General features: G+C 41.1%; 1 long non-coding RNA gene across 1 annotated transcript in view; it reads left to right on the top strand.

Annotated features, from left to right (window-relative positions):
* Positions 1–8,151: 8,151 nt before the first annotated feature.
* LOC142829609 (uncharacterized) overlaps positions 8,152–23,748 on the top strand; it is a 50,913-nt gene continuing 35,316 nt past the window's right edge. Inside the window, exon 1 of the long non-coding RNA XR_012904183.1 lies at positions 8,152–8,416. This is a non-coding gene — a long non-coding RNA (uncharacterized LOC142829609). The remainder of the gene's footprint in view (positions 8,417–23,748) is intronic.

Consider the following 23,748-nt stretch of genomic DNA (forward strand, 5'->3'; position numbering starts at 1 on the left):
TCAACTGCACATTTTTTTCCTGGTACATCTTAACTACCAGCCACAAAGCACAATTGTACCCGATAGTATATATCTTTATGTGGAGAATTTTAGAGCCAAATTTTGAGCTATAATCCACCCCATGCAGTTCCATTGACTTCCGTAAAGCTTCATCAGATGTACCGCATATGAGAACTTAGCATGAAAATACTATTCAATGGGGGAAACTATGACCTTAATATCTAAAAATAAAAAAGGAGTCATATAAAAAATGGAATGTAGGACAAATTACAAAGGATGAATATAGGCAAACAGCACAGGAATGCAGGGGCAAGATTAGAAAGGCAAAGGTACAAAATGAGCTCAGACTAGCTACCAGAATAAAGGGAAACAAGAAGACTTTTTATAAATACATTAGAAGCAAGAGGAAGACCAAGGAGAGGGTAGGCCCACTGGTCAGTGAGGAGGGAGAAACAGTAACAGGAAACTTGGAAATGACAGAGATGCTCAATGACTTCTTTGTTTCAGTATTCATGGAGAAGTCTGAAGGAACGCCTAACATAGTGAATGCTAGTGGGAAGGGGGTAGTTTTAGAAGGTAAAATAAAAATAGAACAAGTTAAAAATCACCTAGAAAAGTTAGATGCCTGCAAGTCACCAGGGCCTGATGAAATGCATCCTAGAATAGAGGAGGTATCTGAGCCTCTAGTTATCATCTTTGGAAAATCATGGGAGGCAGGAGAGATTCCAGAGGACTAGAAAAGGGCAAATATAGTGCTCATCTATAAAAAGGGAAATAAGAACAACCCAGGAAACTACAGACCAGTTAGTTTAACTTCTGTGCCAGGGAAGATAATGGAGCAATTAATTAAGGAAATCGTCTGTAAACACTTGGAAAGGGTCATAATTCAAAATTACCTGGACAAATTGGAGAAATGGTCTGAGGTAAATAGGATGAAGTTTAATAAGACAAATGCAAAGTGCTCCACTTAGGAAGGAACAATCAGTTTCATACATACAGAATGGGAAGCGACTGTCCGGGAAGGAGTACGGCAGAAAGGGATTCAGGGGTTATAGTGGACCACAAGTTGAATATGAGTCAGCAGTGTGATGCTGTTGCAAAGAAAGCAAACATGATTCTGGGATGCATTAACAGGTGTGTTGTGAGTAAGACATGAGAAGTCATTCTTCCGCTCTACTCTGCGCTGGTTAGGCCTCAATTGTGTTCAGTTCTGGGCACCACATTTCAAGAAAGATGTGGCGAAATTGGGGATGGTCCAGAGAAGAGCAACGAGAATGATTAAAGGTCTAGAGAACGTGACCTGTGAAGGAAGAATAGGCCCCCCCCTCTAGGCCCCAGTGCCCCTGCTGTTGGGAGGAGACTTCGCGTGCTCCCCCAGATCAATCAGGGCCTGGAGACAGGGGAAGCACGGGAAGTCTCTCGCTCCCTGCCCCTGCCCTGAAAGAGGGTGCTGTGCTTAGAATCAATCCTGGTGATTGACTCTAAGTATTGCACGCTGCTAGTGGGGTGGAGACTTCATGCACTCTGCCGTCCCCAAGACCTGATTGGTTTGGGAGCAGAGAAGTGGCAGGGTATCTGTGGGCCAGATAGACCCATTTGGTGGGCCAGATCTGGCCCACAGAGGTCCTTTTGCCCACTCCTGATACAGTGGCCTATCATATCTAATCTTACTGAAGAGCCCCAGGATCTGTACAGATCCAAACATGGGTGATCATCAGGAGCACTCACTCACAGCTTGCTCTGTAAGAGAGGGGACAGGTGATCTCCTGCAGATGGAATTTATTCAGAAGTCCCTTTACTTTCTTCATGTGGGCATTCATTGAATAATTATTTTCAAATATATGTTTCCTGGTGAATATCAAATAGTCTAATGTATAATAATGCTAATCCTGACCCTGATTCTCCTCTCATCTATGCTTGTATAAATTGGCTCCAGTGGCATCACTTCTGATTTACAAGGGTGGAACTGAGAGGCCATTTAAAAAAATTATTCAACATTCCTGTTACTAATAAGGTCTTTTTTAACACCATATGTTTCCCATAAAGGCCTTGGCTGCATTGAGTGCTATACGATAGGTTGTCTGGAAGCTGAAGACAAGGTGCATGTACTTTGCTTGAAAGACTTTCTGAATGACCTACATACAGTAGCTAAAGTTACCGCATACTGCCACATGACTGGATGTGGTCACATTTACAAAGTTCACACTGTAACATTCACAGGGAAAGCCCTTTCATGATGAAAGAGCTTCAATAAATACAGCATGATGTATTTTTACATCTATAAAAGATCTGAGAAGAGGAAAAAATCTAAAAGGCAATGCAGGACAATGCAGTACTGTGCTCTTTTGGGAAGGGAAAATATTCCAAAACATACCAAACAAATACAGTGAAGCATATAAAAAAGTTCCTCAGTCCAAGACTGTTTTCTTCTAATTCTCAATCTTCATCTCTGCTACAAAAAATAAATCTAACTTTTTCTTTCTGAGTAGAGTGGCAGCTTGTCTTATAGATGTAACAATTATGCATCTGACAAAGTGGGTCTTTGCCCACGAAAGCTTATGCTCCGACACTTCAGTTAGTCTATAAGGTGCCACAGGACTCCTCGTTGCTTTTGCAGATTCAGACTAACACGGCTACCCCTCTGATAATTATAAAGTATTCATCATTAATAAGCCAACATTTAATGGCCATTAACATGCTGTCAAAAATATTGCCTTATTTCTCTACATTTTGAAATGCAAAATACTGAGTCACAACATTCAGATTTTAGTTAATGTTGGCTATCTAATTCTCTAACCAAGTCACATTCTTCTGGCAAATCTTTGTTGATCAAATTACACTTCCACACAAGATAGATTTTTTTAAAAAAATTGTGGATTGGGTGTAGTTGTTTTTGTTAAATTATGACCCAAATTATGGCACATTTTACTTATGTTAGTCAAAACTTCATTTGACACCAGTGAGAATAAGATTTAGTTTTTAGACCCAAATCATCTTCCACTTGTCCAGTGAGGAGGGCCTCTGATCTATCACAGCTGCTGTGGTTCTGCTGCATAGTGGAGGAAAATGAGTACTAAGGCATTGGCTTAGGATTTCCATGGTCACTAAGCTCTTTGAAATTTCTCATGTAATTGAGCCAATGCACTATAATCTTGGCCTACAACTATCCTACTATTCTAATCCCATTCCTTTTTTGTTAAGCAAAAGATGCCACATGTAATGTGGCAGTTCTGGGGCTGTATACAATTAATAAGAAATTGACTAAGACTATTCATTTTCACTAGTTACTAAAAATGAGATTTGAATTTAAGAAGCTAAATTCACTTTTTCTTTCTGAGTAGAGTGGCAGACTCAGATGGGGGACTTCAACTATCCAGACATATGTTGGGAAACTAACACAGCGAGGCACAGGCTATCCAATAAGTTTCTGGACTGCATTGGAGACAACTTTCTGTTTCAGAAGGTTGAAAAAGCTACCAGAGGAGAAGCTGTTCTGGATTTGGTTTTAACAAATAGAGAGGAACTAGTTGAGAACTTGAAAGTGGAAGACAGTATAGGGGACAGTGATCACGAAATAATAGAGTTCATGATCTTAAGGAAAGGTAGAAGGGAGACCAGCACAATTGAGGTAATGGATTTCAGGAAGGCAGATTTTGATAAGCTCAGAGAACTTGTAGGTAAGGTCCCATGGGAAGCAAGACTGAAGGGAAAAACAACTGAGGAGAGTTGGAAGTATTTCAAAGGGACGTTGTTAAGGGCCCAAAAGCAAACAATTCCGCTGTGTAGGAAAGATAGAAAATATGGCAAAAGACCAGCTTGGCTTAACAAGGAGATCTTGCACGATCTCAAAATAAAAAAGGAGTCATATAAAAAATGGAAACTAGGACAACTAACAAAGGACGAATATAGGCAAGCAACAAGGGAATGCAGGGGCAAGATTAGAAAGGCAAAGGCACAAAATGAGATCAAACTAGCTACAGGCATAAAGGGAAACAAGAAGACCTTTTATAAATACATTAAAAGCAAGAGGAAGACCAAGGACAGGGTAGGCCCACTGCTTAGTGAGGAGGGAGAAGCAGTAACAGGAAACTTGGAAATGGCGGAGATGCTCAATGACTTCTTTGTTTCAGTCTTCACCGAGAAGTCTGGAGGTGTGCCTAATGTAGTGAATACAAGCAGAGAGAGGGTAAGTTTAGAAGATAGGATACACAAAGAACAAGTTAAAAATCACTTAGGAAAGTTAGATGTCAGCAAGTCACCAGGTCCTGATGAAATGCATCCCAGGATACTCAAGGAGCTGATAGAGGAGGTATCTGAGCCTTTAGCTATGATCTTTGAAAAATCATGGCAGACGGGAGATTCCAGAAGACTGGAAAAGGGCAAATATTGTGCCCATCTATAAAAAGGGGAATAAGAACAACCCAGGAAACTATAGACCAGTCAGTTTAACGTCTGTCCCAGGGAAGATAATGGAGCAGGTAATTAAGGAAATCATATGCAAACACTTGGAAGGTAATAAAGTGATAGGGAATAGCCAGCATGGGTTTGTGAAGAACAAGTCATGCCAAACTAATCTGATAGCTTTCTTTGATAAGATAACGAGCCTTGTGGATAAGGGAGAAGCGGTGGATGTCATATACCTAGACTTTAGTAAGGCATTTGATACGGTCTCGCATGACATTCTTATTGATAAACTAGGCAAATATAACTTAGATAGGGCCACGATAAGGTGGGTGCATAATTGGCTGGATAACCATAGTCAGAGAGTTGTTGTTAACGGTTCTAAATCCTGCTGGAAAGGGATAACAAGTGGAGTTCCTCAAGGGTCTGTTTTGGGACCCCGTACTGTTCAATATCTTAATCAATGATGTAGATATTGGGATAGAGAGTACGCTTATTAAGTTTGCAGATGATACCAAACTGGGTGGGGTTGCAACTTCTTTGGAGGATAGGGACATAATTCAAAATGACCTTAGCAAGTTAGAGAAATGGTCAGAGGTAAACAGGATGAGGTTTAATAAAGAGAAATGCAAAGTGCTCCACTTAGGAAGGAACAATCAGTTCCATACATACAAGATGGGAAGCGACTGTCTAGGAAGGAGCATGGCGGAAAGGGATCTAGGGGTCATAGTGGACCACAAGTTGAATATGAGTCAACAGTGTGATGCTGTTGCAAAAAAAGCAAATATGATTCTAGGTTGTATCAACAGGTGTGTTGTAAGCAAAACTCGTGAAGTCATTCTGCCGCTCTACTCTGCACTGGTTAGGCCTCAGCTGAAGTACTGTGTCCAGTTCTGGGCGCCACATTTCAAGAAAGATGTGGAGAAATTGGAAAGGGTACAGAGAAGAGCGACAAGAATGATTAAAGGTCTAGAGAACATGACCTATGAAGCCAGGCTTCGTGAACTGGGCTTGTTTAGTTTGGAAAAAAGAAGATTAAGGGGGGACATGATAGCGGTTTTCAAATATCTAAAAGGGTGTCACAAGGAGGAAGGAGAAAATGTGTTCCTCTTGGTTTCTGAGGACAGGACAAGGAGTAATGGGCTTAAAGTGCAGCAGGGGAGGTTTAGATTGGATATTAGGAAAAAATTCCTAACTGTCAGGGTGGTCAAATATTGGAATAAATTGCCAAGGGAGGTGGTGGAATCTCCCTCTCTGGAGATATTTAAGAACAGGTTAGATAGACATCTGTCAGGGATGGTGTAGACGGAGCTTGGTCCTGCCTTGAGGGCAGGGGGCTGGACTCGATGACCTCTTGAGGTCCCTTCCAGTCCTATGATTCTATGAGCATATATAACTCTTCTGCAAGCTTTCTGGTTCGCCTATGAGGCTTTGTCTACACTGAAGGATTTTTGCACAAGAAGCTTTTTGAGGAAGAGATCTTCTGCAAAACTTCTTGCGCAAAAGCGCATCCACGCTTCAAAAGCGCATTGCAAAAGCAATGTGCTTTTGCACAAAAGAGTGTCCCTGCTGCATGGATGCTCTTGTGCAAGAAAGTTTTGATTGCCATTCACAGAATGGTGATCAGAGCACCTGTGCTTTTTCTGATAGGCTCTTTCTGCGCAAGAAACCCCTGTTGAGCATCCACACACACCTTTTTGCGCAAAAAACTCTTGCACAAAAAGAAGTTATTCCTCACAGAAAGAGGCATACCTACACCACAAAAAGCCTTCTGCTCTGCTGTTTTCCTGTAAATTTTCTTGCACAAAAATGCACTTGAGGTGTGGACCCTCCGTAGGTTTATGCGCAAAAACCCTGTACTGTAGACATAGCCTGAATGAATAAAAATTAAGCTTTTACTATAGTTACAGAAAAAAATCCCTCTGGCCTGGAAAGGGGGTTCCAAATGTGAAGGGTGAGCATGAAATCTTGTATGCATGTTGTATCACTGTTAGAAACACCTGAAATCTATAGACATTTCTGGAGGAAATATGGATAGGACTTTTAATTCTATTTTAAATAGACTAGGATAGTAGCACTTTCTTTGGAAGTATAAAAGGGAAAAGAGGAAATATTTTGCTGAAAATAACACTTGCCCTGCTTAAATAAACACAGTTAGATGGAGACTGCATATAGTAAAACCAACGACAACAAAAAATCTGGCAGAAGGCATAAAACTCCCCTTCAGATGAGCCTTCCCATAACTGTAATTAAAATCCTCAAAGGAGGAAATAAATGTACACCAGCAGGAAGGAAGGAAAGAATGAATAAGTAGTAGAGGAGCAAATTGAACTACATTTAAAAAAAAATCACTCAACCTTTTTATTTTCACTTGTTCTCAAGGCCATCTATGGCTTGTATTTAAAATACGTTAGTGCTTTGATGAAATAGTGATCAGCATCATTTTAAAACCAGATTGAATAGCTTGACTAAACAAAGCTTCCATCCTGACAGTGTATTAATAATTATACCAGTTCCCTATTTTGAATAGTAAGGTCAATATTCTCCTCCTGTTATACTGTATGTGTGCAATGTACCCACATGTGAGAGAAGGCAATATCTGGTAGGTATAGCAAGCGTTTTTTTTAACTAAGCCAATGAACTATAAATATTTACTTCTGAATTAGAAGATATGATAGTCTTCCCTAACATCTGCTACTAGGGTTTTCCAAACTAAATCTAAATCTGAATTTTGCAGCTGCATTCTCTTTATAATGACCGAACTGGAAACTAAATACCTCTAATCTTTGAAGTCTAAGGAGGCATTCCAAAAACTACTCCCAAACTTCAATTTAAATTTTGTAGTTTGGGCTAATCTATAATAATTTTAAATTTTAAGAATTGGAAACAAAGTACTTACTTTGGAGCGCTGTACTTATAAGGGATATGCTAATCCCTGTGAAATGATAGATGTTTGAAATATCTTGTAATTAAAAATGCCATGCATCTATTTTTGCTGTATCTCTAGTTATTCATTCCTATATACTGTCTTTGAATTCCACCACAGATGGATATGTGTATATTCTGGGGGAAGGTTAACTAATGCCCAGTTAGACTTCTCCTATAATTTACTCTGTTCTTATTTTTATCAGTGTAAATCCAGAATAACTGCTGCAATCAGTGGAATTAGCCTAGATTTATACTGAAGTAAATAAATGCAGACTTTATCTTCAGAAACCTTAATCATCTGTGTTTTAATAAATAAGTGTTTTTCTTCAGGTGATGTCCCTGTGGGTGCTCCACTGTTGGTGATGGGTAGTCCCGGCGCCACAGATTGGAGCTTTTTGAGCAGTTGTCAGCAGGCTGTGCATGCATGGAGAGTGCCTCATGCTGCTTGATCTTTGACACCTTGCACGTGTGGCCCAATCCCTCCTTCAGTTCCTGGCTTACTGCCCTCGGTGTCTGACAGAGCTCTTTGTTCTCCTCAAGCCTTTTTCTCCTCACAGAGATAGTTCAAGTTATTCTTACCTTTGCCTCAGGTTTTTATAATTAATATTTATCTCTTACCTCTGTTTAAGAAAAAAAATAATTTTTCTGTCAGCTCTGGACCGAGTTGCCAGTAGTGTCGGCTACAGCTTTTCCAAACCACCGCATAATAGTCTTACCCTACTCTCCCTCCCTTTGTTCTCAGTTTAAAAAACAAAGAGAAAAAGAAAAGAAAAAAAATAAGAAGAGGAGAGGGACAGTCTAGGGACTTGAGACTTTAACGACGCCCACAAGTCTTGCTCAGACTCCCTCCCTCCCTTCTACGCGGAGTCTTAGTCACTCAGGCATAGATGAGAAACAGAAGGTTGGGGGTGGGGGGAGGCCACGCATGCAAGGCGCTAAAGTGCAAGCAGAGTGAGGCGTTCTCCGCACATGTGCAACCTGCTGACAACTGCTCAAAAATCTCCAATCTGCAGCTCCAGGATGACCCGTCACCAATAGTGGAATACCCACAGGGGGACACACCTCCAAGAAGTCTTTATTGCACAGGGTGAGTAACTTCCTTTCACTGCAATTTAAACTTTGTTGAAATAACTGTTTCCATATAGCTAAACTAAGCAACTGGTTTTAAATAAGTGATTTTTATTTTTAGCTGATCAGTTAAAGTATGAGTCAAAGGGAAAGAATGTATAACTAAAATTGTATTTTCATATGAAACATTAAACTGCATAAATCTGTATTTTGGCTAAAGTTGTGTGAGAATTGGGAAGAAATGAGTTTGCTCAGGAAGTCGGTGTGGAAGTGAGAACAAAAATCGCACTGCCAACTGCACTAAAGTAACAGGTTCTCTAGATCTGTATGAGATTTATCATAAAAAGTCTCAGTGGGATAGCCTGTTAGTCTGCAACTTTAAAAACGAGTGAGAAATACTAAGCAATCTGCAAGATCTTGTAGTATTCCAGTGGGAGCATGACAAGATGAGACAACATCTCAGTGACCACTGTACAACAGCAAGGGTTGAAAAACAATAAGGAGTGACAATGTAAGTAGAGAACAACAAGAGATGTGTGACTTAATCTGCTCTGGATATGCTAGAAGGTTTTAATCTAATATATACTAACTAGTGGATTTACCCGGCATTGCCCATCATTGTGGGGGCTTAGTGAAGGTATGGGTGCAAGAGTCAGCAGGGACCTTGGAGATGTGAGTGGGGCACAGGGCAAGTTGTAGGGATTCAGGAGTCAGGGCACAGGGTGAGGGACTCATGGCAGGGGGGCTGGGAGATCTGGGGGGCCTACCAGTGTCACCTGCGGTGGTGAAGGTGGCGCTGCTCTGGAGGTGGGGGGATGATGCTGCACTGCCTGGCCCGATCATCTCCTTGGGAGGCCAGTGGTTTCTACCCCGGCCTCTCCTGCTAGGGGAGGATCAGTGTCTCCTCCAGAAAAGACTGGGCCACTGTTCCTGGTCTCTCCCGGTGAGGGGACAACTTTTCCTGGGGCACAAGCTCCGCCCTGCTGCATGGAACTGTTTGGGTAGGAGGGCCACATACCCAGTCCAGTGGCTGGAAATATGGCAAGCCCCCTCCCCAGCTGGCCACTCTCTTGATGGTATGGCTGCCCCTCTGGGTTCACACAGCAGTATAGCTGTCCTCCATATTCATTGCCTCCAATGGTCACTCTGCCGAATAGCTGTCCCTCCAATCAGCCCCATTGTTATGTAAAACAATCAAATTCCAGGCACATCCAATTTTCCTGGCACAACCAAACCCTGACTTTGCTTTAAGTTACCAAATTTGGTGGTTGTAGCTCTTACCATTTGGGAGGAGTTCTTGAACAAATAGACTCACATACAGACACACACAAAATCCTAATATATATATATATATATATATATATATATATACACACAAGCACACACATATAGATTTCATATTAAGGAAATTAATAATAATAATTTACACTTTTTCTTTCTAAAGGGCCAATATAGTAGGAGAATACACATAAACCACATATTCAGATTAATACATATAGCCAAGAGTAATGGACATGAATATCAGAATTCAGCTATCTTGATTGCAGAAGATGGCTAAGGTGGAGATGAGCAGTGATCTCTGAAATGCTGGACTGGGAACAAAGGAATGTGTGAGTTTTCCAGAGCTAGGTAGGGTTGGGGGAGAAATGAAAGCTTAATGAGAGGATGGTAATCTTTGGGGAGCAGACTACTTCACTTCCTGCAGATGATTCACCTAATCAAACACTATTTTGTGAAAGTACTACCATGCCCCTCATTCTGAAAATTGTGACAATTTTCTTTCACTATTTGATCTGAGGAAGTGGGTCTGGCCCACGAAAGCTCATCACCTAATAAACCATCTTGTTAGTCTTTAAAGTGCTACATATTCCTGTTTTTTGTTTCAGCTACACCAGACTAACACGGCTACATTTCTATCACTATTCTACATGGGAAAAGTGTGTCATGGCCCTAAAAAACAAGGAGAGAGATCTGAGATAGAGAGGAGAGAAAGAATGGACACTGAATTCTAGAAACATAATATATTGGCTTAGTGCAAAAGAATAAAGAGTTAAGAATACCTTTATTTTGTTGAATAGTAATAGAAATGTAGCCGTGTTAGTCTGGTGTAGCTGAAGCAAAATGCAGGACTATGTAGCACTTTATTTTGTTGCTAGGTTACAGGGAGTATACATCTGAATATGTTCTGCAAACAATTTTTGAAGCTATTGGAAATTATTTTGAATAAACCTTAATTTGAAGAATTTGTCTGCAACATCATGCCGTCTTCCTGAAAAAAGATGAGAATCTTTTGTCCTCTCCAAGAGGTGAAACAATGTCTGGAGTCTTTAAATACACTTAAGGTTTCAGTCAAAGGAATAGATTGAGAAATCCATTTCCAGGCAACCAGTTGCCATGGGCTACAAACCAGTGAACATAAAGGATAAAACCAAGGACAAAGAGAAGACATATGTTAGTAGGTGCAGGTGACTATGGATTTTGCTAGGCATGTCTACACTAGGCATGTCTAATTCCTGAGATAACTATTTTGATATTGCAGTTCACACTACAGGGAAGCCTCAAAATTAGTCCAAGAAAGGCTCCTTTAATGTGGGCTCAATACCTTGACTTAGAACACCAATAAGCACTGGGGAGCAATTACTTTGAATGACTTTTTAGAGTAGTTATTTTGAAATAACAGCAGTGAAGCGTCCACCTTATTGCTATTTTGAAATAACGATTTTAAAATAAGCATTTTTCCTCATTGAATGCTGGAGTTGTTATTTCAGAATAATAGGCTTGGTAATGTGGACACTCTGCTTGTTATTTCAAAATAACTCCCTAGTGTAGATCAGGGCTCTGTTACATTCCAAAGAAGTTCTGTAACTGACATGAGATAATAAGAGAGTGTGGTGACAAGGGCTGGCTGGGAATAAGAAGTAGTTTAGTTGGCATTAGTTCTTATAGTCTTGTTTTCAGTGAGTTCAACTCTTAAATTGCATTCACCAATCATAGTGCACTGCCTCAAGGAAGTTGTAGTTTCAGACACCCCTATCCTGCTGTGGGTTGGGCTACTTGGAGAGTCACCTCTATCATGATGCATCATGGCCTCAGCTTGATCAGAAATGCATGGAGCCCCATAGGAGGGTCTACATAGCACCATAACTTGAACTAAAATACACAATTTGAGCTATGCAGATTGTGTATCTTATTTTGATGCTATTTCAAAATAGCTTATTTTGTCATTTGGCGCTGTCTACACAGCATCAGATTTCAAAATAAAGTGCTATTCTGAAACATCCATTACTCCTTGTAGAATGAAGTTTACAGGGACATTGAAATAGAGAGCCTAAAATAACGGGTTTGTTGTGAAGACATGGGATAGATATTTTGGGATACTCCAGTATCCTGAAATAGTGTTGCAGAGTAGATGTACCTGAGAGAACTAGTCCAGCCAAAGAGTCTGGTACCTAGAAGAGAATGGTGTCATCATGCTCCTAAGATTTCTATAAGGAAATAGGCAACCATATGGAAGTGTAATTTCATACTGTACTAAATAAAAAAAGTGTTTCAAAGTAGTTCAACCATCCAAAATGAAACCCTTCATTCCAGGAGTGTCAAAACAAAGCCTAGATACATAGAAATATGCTTGCTTCCAGTGTCTGCTTTACTGTCAGTTCCCAGAACGTGGCAGGAAAGATGCCTGTCTCAAAATTAGGGGTTCTGCTACTAGACCAATATAATACTTAACTCTTTTTTTTAGTGTCTGAAAACTCTAATAATTCCTTTGGATGCTTAGTTGCCACAGACACCCCATTTTGAGCTTACACTTTTATGCAAGCCTTTCCTATCTCTGAAACAAAAGACAGAACTTTGTAGCACTTTAAAGATTAACAAGATGGTTTATTAGGTGATGAGGTTTCGTGGGCCAGACCCACTTCCTCAGATCTCCTATCTCTGTCTCTCTTTTGGCTCTGGTCCATTGAACCTAAGAGATAAACCATGGCATCTGACTTATACCCATGGGTCATCCTTTCCTTCCAGTTAACAGAACAGGATTGAAAACATTCTCTTTGCTTTTTCTTTTCTGTTCCTTTGGAGGCAGCATATTTTTACTGAGATCTAGTGTACCGCACATATCTAGCGGGTGTGGTTCACTGTCTTATGTAGTGCCACTTAGACCACTTACAGTGAGAGATAAGAACAAGTGAGCGCTACAGCCCAAGCTAAAAACCAGCTCTACAGCTCCAGCTGTAGCAACTCCTATACTAAGCTCCAGAGATCCTAGGTTCAAATCTGCCTAGTGGTAGTTACACTACCATAGACAGAGCAGCACCTGAGACCATTCAACAAATATCTGTAATAAATCTCCATATAACAAAATTGTTCCACTGAACAGTGATATCCTTATCGCTCCTATGCCCTCTATTTCCATAGGGTAAAGCATCACCTAGCCTTGTTCAGCACCATATTCCTTCATTCTCCCCTGCTGTGATGTGTGATATATTATTGTTTCCATTATTCTGTCTGTTTCTATATTCCCTGTTCCCTGAACGTGATAGCTTACAGACATAACAAAGTGAAATTATAGGATACTAAATAATATATTTTCTATTAAAAGCAAACTACCTCTCTAGTTCCTTTCTGTGTTAAAATATTAGACATAGATTTCAACTGTAACTTCTACTGATGCTATTTAGAGCTGCTTAACTATTCTGGGCCATGACTGGAATCCTCCCTAACATACTGAAGATGGGCTACTGATTGCTGACATGAGACTTCTCTTTATCATTGTGACCACTGCACCCAGGTGAATGTATTTAGAAAGAAACTGTCCAAAAGTTCCTCTGTTACTAGTTATAGACTTGTATGATGTACTAAATGACAACAGTGAGGTCACTGCCTAAAGAGTCTGCGTAAAAGGCTTAGCAATTCCATTCTCCCAGGTGGCTATACCACACACCTTTTTATTAGTGAAATGGTTTAGCCTCATGTTCCTGTTTTACTTACACTTTTCCAGATTCCACTCTAATGATTAGGATTTGGAAGAGGATCTGAAAACCATCTCTGAGGCACTAAATCCCCCTTCAAGTTCCTTGAAGAGCTTGTCATAATTTAGTATGGAGTGAAATATTCATTCTTCCATTCCAATGCTGCAGGAAATCCATGAAAGAGTTATTATGATTATTGGATTTGTTAACTCATAATTGGAGACCCATCCATACTGTGCACTCACCCCCTTAACTCCCACCTCCCACATACACACACGGTATGAATGAAATATTCCACTAATGCACATTGCCACTATTGGAGTCCAACTAGAGGCTTGATAGTTATGGCAGTTGTGAGAATGTAGGTTAGCATCCAACTCATCTCAAAACATTTCTAAATGGGAGACAGCCAAAGTGAGCAGGGTTGTAGTGTGATGGCACTGTTATTAAATAGGAAAATGTCTAGACTGGTGCCTATAGCATCCTACTGAAGCTATGTCTGGACTTGAATATTTACATTGTCTTTAGTTTAAAAAAACTTGTTATGGAACTGGAAATGCAAAATACATTGAATTCTGAGTTATTTGCTAGGACAGACAGAATCTACCTTTGTTTTATAAGCTATCAAGAATTCATCTTTTCTGGCTTATCATAGAATCATAGAACTGGAAAAGTCCTCAGAAGGTAATCAAGTCCAGCCTCCTGCTCTAGGCAGGACCAATCCCAACTAAATCAACTCAGCCAGGGCTTTGTCATGCTGAGACTTAAACACCTCTAGGGATGGAGACTCCACTACTTCCCTAGGTAACCTATTGCAGTGCTTCACCACTCTCCTAGTGAAATAGTTCCTAATATCCAACCTGGACCTCTCCCACTGCAACTTGAGACCATTGCTCCTTGTTCTGCTATCTGTCACTACTGAGAACAGCCTTTCTCCATCCTCTTTGGAAGCTTCCTTCAGGAAGTTGAAGACTGCTATCAAATCCCCCTCACTCTTCTCTTCGGCAGACTAAACAGATCCAACTCCCTCAGCCGCTTCTCATAGGTCATATGCACCAGCCCCTAATCATTTTGGTTGCCCTCCGCTGGACCCTCTCCAATGTGTCCATATCCTTTTTGTAGTGGGGGCCCCAGAACTGGACACAATACTCCAGATGTGGCCTCACCAGAGCCAAATAAAGGAGAATAATGACATCTCTGGATCTGCTGGCAATGCTCCTCTTAATGCAACCTAATATGCCATTAGCCTTCTTGACTACAAGGGCACACTGTTGACTCATATCCAGCTTCTCATCCAGTGTAACCCTCAGATCCATTTCTGTAGAACTACTACATAGCTGGTTGGTCCTCAGCCTGTAACAATGCTTGGGATTCTTCCATCCCAAATGCAGGACTCTGCACTTGTCCTTGTTGAAACTCCTCAGATTTCTTGTGGCCCAATCCTCCAATTTGTCTAAGTCACTCTGGACCCTATCTCTGCCTTCAACTGTATCTACCTCTCTCCATAGCTTCGTGTCATCTGCAGACTTGCTGAGGGTGCAATCCATCCCCTCATCCAGGTCATTAATAAAGATATTGAACAAAACCGGTCCTAGAACCGAACCTTGGAGCACGCCGCTAGAAACCAACCGCCATCGTGACATCGAGCCGTTGATCACTACCCGCTGAGCCCGGCCTTCTAGCCAGCTTTCTATCCATCTTACCGTTCATTTATCCAATCCATATTCCCTTAGCTTGCTGGAAAGAATATTGTGGGAGACCGTATCAAAAGCCTTGCTAAAGTCATCCACTGACTTTCCCATGTCCACAGAGTCAGATACCTCATCATAGAAGCTAATCAGATTGGTCAGGCATGACTTGCCCTTTGTGAATCCATGCTGACTATTCCTAATCACTTTCCTCTCTTCCAAGTGCCTCAAAATGGATTCCTTAAGGATCCCTTCCATGATTTTTCCAGGAACCGAGGTAAGACTGACCGGCCTATAGTTCCCTGGATCGTCCTTCTTCCCTTTTTTGAAGATGGGCACTACATTTGCCTCTTTCCAATCATCTGGGATCTCTCCCGATCTCCACGACTTTTCAAAGATAATGGCCAAAGGCTCCTCAATGACTTTGCCAATTTCCTCAGTACCCTCGGATGCATTAAGCCCGGACCCATGGATTTGTGTATGTTTAGTTTTTCTGAATAGTTCCTAACCTTTTCTTTACCCACCAAGGGCTATCGATCTTCATCCCTTCTTGCATCACTTAGTGCATTAGTCCGGGAGTCAACCTTGTCCGTGAATACAGAGGCAAAGAAAGCATTGAGTACTTTAGCTTTCCCCACATCATCTGTCACTAAGTTACCTCCTTCATCCAGTAGGGGCTGCACACCCTCTCTGATCATCTTCTTCTTGTTAACATGCCTGTAGAAACCTTTCTTGTTATCCTTCACATCCTTTGCCAGTCGCAATTCCTCTTACACTTTCGCCTTCCTGATAGACCTCCGGTATTCTCAAGCTATACATTTAAACCCATCCCTGGTCATTTGTCCAAGTTTCCACTTTTTGTAAGCTTCCTTTTTGTGCTTAAGTTCACCAAGGATTTCCACTGTAAGCCAATCTGGTTTCCTATCATGTTTGCCTCTCTTGCTATGCATCGGGATGGTATCTTTCTGTGCCTTCAGTAAGGTTTCTTTAAAATACTGCCAGCTGTCCTGGACTCCTTTCCCCTTCCTGTTTGCATCCTAGGAGATTCTATCCATCAGGTCTCTGAGGGAGTCAAAATCTGGTTTTTTGAAGTCCAAGGTGTGTATTTTACTAGTCTCTTTTCTTCCTTTGGTCAGGATCCTGAAATCTACTCTCTCATAATCACTGCTTCCCAGGTTGTCACCTACCGCTACTTCCCCTATTAGTTCCTCCCTGTTTGTGAGCAGAAGGTCAAGCTGAACACGGCCCCTGGTCGGATCCTTCAGCATTTGTACCAAGAAGTTATCCCCAACATTCTCCAAAACTTCCTGGATTGCCTGTGTACTGCCGTATTGGTCTCCCAACAGATGTCAGGGTGATTAAAGTCCCCCACAAGAACCAGGGCCTGCAATCTGGAAGCTTCTCTCAGTTGTCCGAAGAAAGCATCATCTACCTCATCTACCTCATCCACCTGATTCGGTGGCCTGTAGACGACACCAACCACAACATCACTGCTGTTGTTTGCACCTCTACATTTAACCCATAGACTCTCAACAGGTTTTTCTCCCCTATACACTGGAGTTCAGAGCAATCATAGTGCTTTCTTACATATAGTTTAACTCCTCCTCCTTTCCTCCCTTGCCTGTTCTTAGCCTTCCATGACAGCGCTCCAGTCATGTGAGTCATCCCACCAAGTCTCTGTTATCCCAATTAAATCATATTTCTTGGTCTGGGCCAGGGCCGCCAGTTCTTCCTGTTTGTTGCCCAGGCTTCTCGCATTAGTGTACAAACACCTCAGATAACCAGTTGATCGTCCTATCTTCTCCATTCAAATCAGGGTCCTCCTTTCTTGCTCGTTCCTCTTTGCATTTCTTCCCGATATTCAACTTTCCCACTCCCCTCAGGGTTTTGGTCACCGTCCCCCAACGAGCCTAGTTTAAAGCCCTCCTCAGTAGGTATGCACGCCTGCCCGCGAAGATGCTCCTTCGTCTCTTCCTAACAATCCTTGTGCCCAGAACAGAGTCCCATGGTCAAAAAAACCAAAGCCCTCTCTGCAACACTGCCTGTGCAACCACGCATTTACTTCTTCAATACGACAATCCCTGCCCAGTCCTTTCCCTTCTACAGGGAGGATGGACGAGAACACCACTTGCCCTCCAGATTCTTGGATCCTTCTTCCCAGCACTACATAATCCGTGGTAACCCACTCAAGATGATTTTTGCCTGTATCATTAGTTCCCACATAGAGAAGCAGGAAGGGGTAGCAATCCAAAGGATTGATCAGTTTGGTAAGCCTCTCAGTCACATCCTGAATTTGAGCTCCCGGTAAGCAGCACGCCTTTCGAGATTCCAGGTCCAGATGGCAGATGGATGGCTCAGTCCCTCTTAGGAGGGAGTCCCTGACCACCACTAACCATTGTCTTCTTTTGGGGGGGGTGGTTGTGGAACACCCATCCCTAGGACTACGCATCCCATGCCCTTCAGTAGATGGTGTTCCCTTGCGGTTTCTTCCTTGTGAGGTCCCTTCCAAAGCATTCACCACTGCAGAGCCTGTGGAGAGAGCCTGAAAGCGATTACTTACCTCTATAGCATTGGGGGATTCCCATGCTGGCCTTTTTCCCCCTCTAGCAGTTACATGCTGCCAGTTCTCTTCCTAGTCCCATACTGCCCTCTCCGGCTCTTCTGCCTGCCATGCTAGCAAGATTAAACTCTGACTTTTTTCGAGGAAGTCTTCATCCTCTCTGATCGAGTGTAGGGTCGACACTTGGGCCTCCAAAATGGCGACCAGCTTGCACTTTGTGCAGATGAAATCCGTTCTTCCTTCCAGGATTAAGTCAAACATTGCACACGCTTGCAGGTAACAACAGCAGACCTATCTCCATCCATCCCTGCTGTCCTGTTCACGAGCTCCTTGGTCACTTGCCCACTGTATTATAAAGCCCTGGACTGCCTGAAAGTCTCTCCCCCTACCAAGGCTCAGCCAATCAACAGAGGCTTCTGTTTGCAAGCTTTTGAAGAGGGATTATATATTTTTGTATATATTGAGTGATGATACAGTTTTCTTCTGAATTCTAACTTACGAGTACATTCTTTAACCTATGAATGTAGCAAGGCACAAAATAGATGTATAAACATGCCTTATCTCATGAAGACATTTTAAATTTAGGGGCGCAATGCATCTGCAGTACTCCATTCCTTCCCAGCAACCATGAGAGCCCTTGTAAAGATCTTAATGATACTCAATCAGGGAAACAAATAACAATCCTGCATTCAAGTAGTGCTCTTGGCAAAACTACTCAGAAGTTTTTCATAATTGTTTCCTGTTAATAATGAATTTTACAGAAGACAGACTTCAGTTATTGGGGACATGCTGCCCTACTTTTGTGATACAAGCTCTGAAACAGATTTTTTAGAGTCTGTGATAACTATATCTCATTGGTTTGTAGCTATATAACAAGACGTTAAATTTTCTCTGAATATACCACCCTTCACATGGCACCAGGGACTGCATTAAATCCTGACTTCCCAGTAAACAAAAGTATGTTTTCAAAGCTAAGAAGAAATTGTCTGGATTTGCCATCATTCACCATGACAGTAAATATCTTCAGCAAGTCTGACAATTTTGCTTATTGTGGACATCTGTACAGTACGTCAAGGCATCAGGGGAATATTTTTGACATCACAGGAACAGGTATTATCTGTGTGTTCTCTTTATGCATATGTGGTACATTCCTTTAAATAATAGCTCACAAGACTGAGTCAAGAGCTGTTGATCAGTGTGGAACAGATTCACATAGCAGCACTTTGTAGCATTTATGGGAGCTCAGAGTAATGACTGAAATTCTAGAGCTTAGTCTAAGCTAACATGGTACTGGTTCTATATTAAAACAGTATTGCTTTTGTTATAATTAGCAATGATTCTATAAAACAAATATTATATAGTGACTGCTTTAGAGATAACTCATGCTAATTTTTAGCAGCTCTAATTACAGGTATTACTATGTTCTTTGTATTCTGTCCTGATGACTTCTCGATTGCTTTGAATCAAAATACATTTCATTTTTATTATGCAAACCTTATCAGCTTGCTGCTGATTGGAGTGGTCTGTGTCCATCTCAACCTGTACTTTGACTAATATTAATGCTGAGGAGAAGCACTGAAAGAAAGGGGGAGATAAAGTTCTGTGTAGTTAAAGAGCAATGGTGAGGTTTTTAGCATAGGATTTATCACTTCTAGGTTATACACTCCCGGCACGGTGTCTCACACATTAGCTGCCAGGAAAGCCAGAGCTTAAGTCTTATGCATAAACTGGCTCTGTTTATCAATGTACCATTTTTTGTTCATTTATTTTAATTCTGAATTTTCCAGGTTGAATAGTTCTTCAAGTCTTTCCAGAGAGAAATGACCATAAAGCCTAGTTCTTATCATCACCATTCTCACAGACTCTTCCCCCTCATATACTTCTAACAAATTCTAATCCATTAGCCTCTCTCTCAAAATATTTCATAGTCTGTATAGTCTTTAAGAGCTTGTATTCTCACTGGAGCAAGAGGAGTTTGAGAGAGAACTTTAGGATTTCTTTTCTTTTTACACAAAGACTTGAGAAAAGAAGTGGAAAATGTAATCAGCTAAAACAAAGTCCACTAATTAATACTAGAAATCCAAGGAAGGACTGTATTTTATTGGTTAAGCAATATGTTCAATAGAGTATATGAATACAGCTTGGACCTCCCTGGTCCGGCACCCTCAGGACCTGACATGTTCTGGATGAGGGATTTTGCTGGACCAGGGGAGGTCATTTCTGGACCGCTGCCACTGGCGGCCCTGGCTCAGCCCACTGGTTTCCCAGACCTCCTGCTGGTCCTGCTTCCCTGCCTACCTGCTGAGCTGCTATTGCTGCCATGGCTCCAGGACCCTGCAGGCAGCTATGCACACTCTGCTGGAGCTCCTGAACCTCAAAACAGCCACGCTCCACAGATCCATGCTCCACTGAGCTACCACAGCTTCCAGCCCCACCAGGAAGCCATGCACTGGGTCTCCCAATCATGATGGGCAACCCTTCTGCCAGCTCACTGCAGGCAGCCCACTGCCCTGCCCGCCCCCAGGAGATCCTTGCCACTGTCCCTCCACTGGGACTCTCTGGTCCTGTAACAACCGTGCCGGACCATGGATGTTGCCGGACCAGAGAATCCTGGTTAAGAGAGTTTCAACCTGTAGTGAAGATGGATAAAGTCCCAGTCTCAAAGGAATTCTGAGGGCACAAACAGGTACATGTTGTTGCAATAGAGGAACACATTTTCAAATGTACATGCAGGCTTTTTTACAGAGGCCTGACAGTCAATGTACTGAGATCATAGCTTATCATTCTGACCAGCATGTGTCATTTCCTTGTACTGTTCCTTCAGTCTGTATGTAACCTCCCCTCCTCCCCCTTCCCCCCCCCATGACAGAGGCTCCTGGTACAAGTATTATACAAATAATAATCCTTTTCAGAGTCTTTGAAAATTTGTCTCGTGTTTGCTGAAAGGTACTCACACAAATTGATGCAGTCTTGAAAAGAAGAGACCTCCCGGGCCTCTAGGCAAGGTGGGAGGGGACCCCACTCCATGGAGTACACTGCATTGTGCTCCAGCAACAGTTTCAAGGGTACAGAGTTCTTGATGTTGCACAGTGGCAGCAATTGTGGACAGGAGCCCTGGGCCCTTTTAAATTATCAGGCCTCGGGGCAACTGCCTCTGTTGGCTCCTTGCCTCCTCCCCACCTCATTCATGCATCTGAACAGATGGAAAAAGTTATGTCCACTTTTAGTCTCTTGCAACATACAGTTCTTAATTAAGATCTCTTTGTATGCATTGCTTGCTTAGCAAACTGTAGCAACAGCTTAAGTCTGACAGTATATATTTTAATGAATAAAAAATGTCATTCATTAAGAACAGTCTGGTAAGTAGCTGTTCTTAAAGTATGACATTTTTTATTCATTAAAATATATAAATCAGGTCCAAGTACTAAGACCTCCTAGTAAAATGGCATCACCAATCTTAGACAAGGTACAAGCATAGTGCTGAAACAACAAATGCCTCTGAAACATTTATTTCATTCCATTTATCTATTATTGGGAAAAATGTGAATAAAAGAACCCTACATGTGTTACCATAAGCATAAGGGAGTTTACATGGATATTAGCATGTCTATAGAAGTTGCTTAGATCAAGCTTAATTCTATTCTTTATTTGGAATATACAGTAAAAGTATTTCTCAAGTTACAACATACTTGAATATGGGTAGATTTAATTTAAAAATAATAGGATAGCAGCTGTGAGAACATTTTCCATGTGACAACACTGAATTCGTGACTTCCAGGCTACGTCTACATTGGCCCCTTTTCCGGAAGGGGCATGGTAATTTTTGAAATCGCAATAGGGAAATGCGCGGGGGATTTAAATATCCCCCGCGGCATTTAAATAAAAATGTCTGCCGCTTTTTTCCGGCTTTTAGAAAAGCCGGAAAAGAGCGTCTACACTGGCCCCGATCCTCCGGAAAAAGCGCCCTTTTCCGGAGGATCTTATTCCTACTTCAAAGTCTATTGGATTTCAAAAATTACCATGCCTCTTCCGGAAAAGGGGCCAATGTAGACGTAGCCCCACAGAATTCTGTCTTTGTCTCAGAGTCTTCACCATATTTTTAGACTGCTCAAGTCTTAAACTGGAAGTTAAAGAGAAGCTTCAGGCAATTATCCTACAACTGACTCTGTGGGAAGACTCTTACACTTGTGTATAACTCTGTAGGCCAGGTCTATGTGATAAATTTGATTCAAGATATGCAACTCTAGCTCTGAGAATTGCATAGCTGGAGTCAATGTATTGTAAATCAATATTATCTGGAGTTCCCATTGTCGGAGGCTGATGGGAGAAACTCTCCCATTGACTTCCCTTATTCCTTGTGACCCTGTTTAGTACAGGGGTCAAAAGGGACACTATCAGAGTTCAATTTATCGAGTCCTTATTAGATCTGCTAAATTGAACCACAGAAGATCAATCTCTCGTAAGTAGAGACAAGATTTTATATTCAGTGGTATTCTGAATGGCTGGTTCCACCTGAAAAGAACTAATTATATTACAAACATTAATGGGTAGCTGGTGGACTTAGCAACTATTCCACCTAGATGGAATCTTATGTTAAAGATTAGGGAGCACTGCTTAAAAACTTGTCCTTTGCCTATTTTAGCAAAGAGGTTTAGTACTTAATGTACATGAGCTGTTGCTTTGCCTGAAGGGTCAAATAGAGATAAGGTTGAAATTCTGTAATTTTTTCTGAATGTTAAATATATGTACGAGATTTCAGTATGGAGCTTTCTCATGCTACCTCCTGAATATATGCATGCATATCATGCACATAACTTTATCTTATGAAGATAATTTCTCTGTTTCAATGTTTAGTGGGCAGAAAAGGAAAATGGCTTGTTATTTTTTAAGGGATCCCTGAACATGGTGAGTTTATTCATTCTGAAGCATTACATATCTTTTTAATAATGATCATATTAAAGTGTCAGACAAAAGACATTGGCAATTTCCAACCATAACTTAAAGATATTAAGTTAAATCTATTCAGAGATCACAAACTTAAGATTACAATTTAAATGTGTTTTGTATTTCCAGATATTTAACTGTTTTAAATTGGGTTAGGTCTGTAAAGTTAATTGATCTGCTTGTATCTATGGCCTGGTCTACACTAGGGCTTTATTTTGAAAAAAATAAAATTTATGTATTTACCCTTACGTCAACTATATAAGCAGAGTGTCCATGATACCAAGCCCATTACCTCAAAATAAGGTGATGCTTATTTTGAAATAGTTACTCCTGCTTTTCTCAGGGAATAATATTAATTTTGAAATAGTTATTTCAAAATACCGTTGGTGTGGATGCTCTGATGCCACTATTTCAAAATAACTACTCCCTGGAGTAATGCACACTAATTACTCCCTGGTGTTTCCTGGAGCTCTAAGTTGAAGTAACACATCCACATTAATGGAGCATGCTTTGCATTAATTTCGAGGCTTTCCCATAGTGAGGGACACACTATTTCGTTTTTGTAAAATCAAGAGTTATAAAGTTGAATTTAGTTATTTTGAAATCGTTTCCTAATGTAGATATGCCCTGTGTTTATTGTGGTTATTGTTCAAACACCTGTCAGGGATGGTCTAGGCAATACTTAGCCCTCCCATGAGTACAGGGGACTGGACTAGATGACTTCTTGATTCCCTTTCATGTCCTAATAATTACCAGTCTTTCTGTAAGACACTGGACCCAACATTTTTTTCATTGACTTCAGTGGGAGCAACATGAGGCCTAATGCAATAAATTGATTCTTACCAGATTAAATTCATAGCTAATGAAACACATAGCCAGGCAGGTCAAATTCTGGAATAACTCCACTGACTTAAACTCATAAGATTAATGAGAATCTGGCCTAAATAATTGTAACAAGAACTCTGCCCTCACAAATGTAAATTGGGGCAATTCTATTGAAGTCAAGGGAATACCAGGTATAAAAGTGGCATGAGAGAGGAATGAAAACATTAAGAACAAAATTGATTATAGAGATGGTTCATAGGATGTTATTCAATAGGTCAGTAAAAATTAAGCCAGGACATAATTTTCCTCAAAAGGTACTACCAATAGTTTAATTAAAAATGAAACTGTTTTTTTTAATCTCACT

Source organism: Pelodiscus sinensis, chromosome 5 (genome assembly GCF_049634645.1).
Source record: "Pelodiscus sinensis isolate JC-2024 chromosome 5, ASM4963464v1, whole genome shotgun sequence".
Classification (NCBI taxonomy): domain Eukaryota; kingdom Metazoa; phylum Chordata; order Testudines; family Trionychidae; genus Pelodiscus; species Pelodiscus sinensis.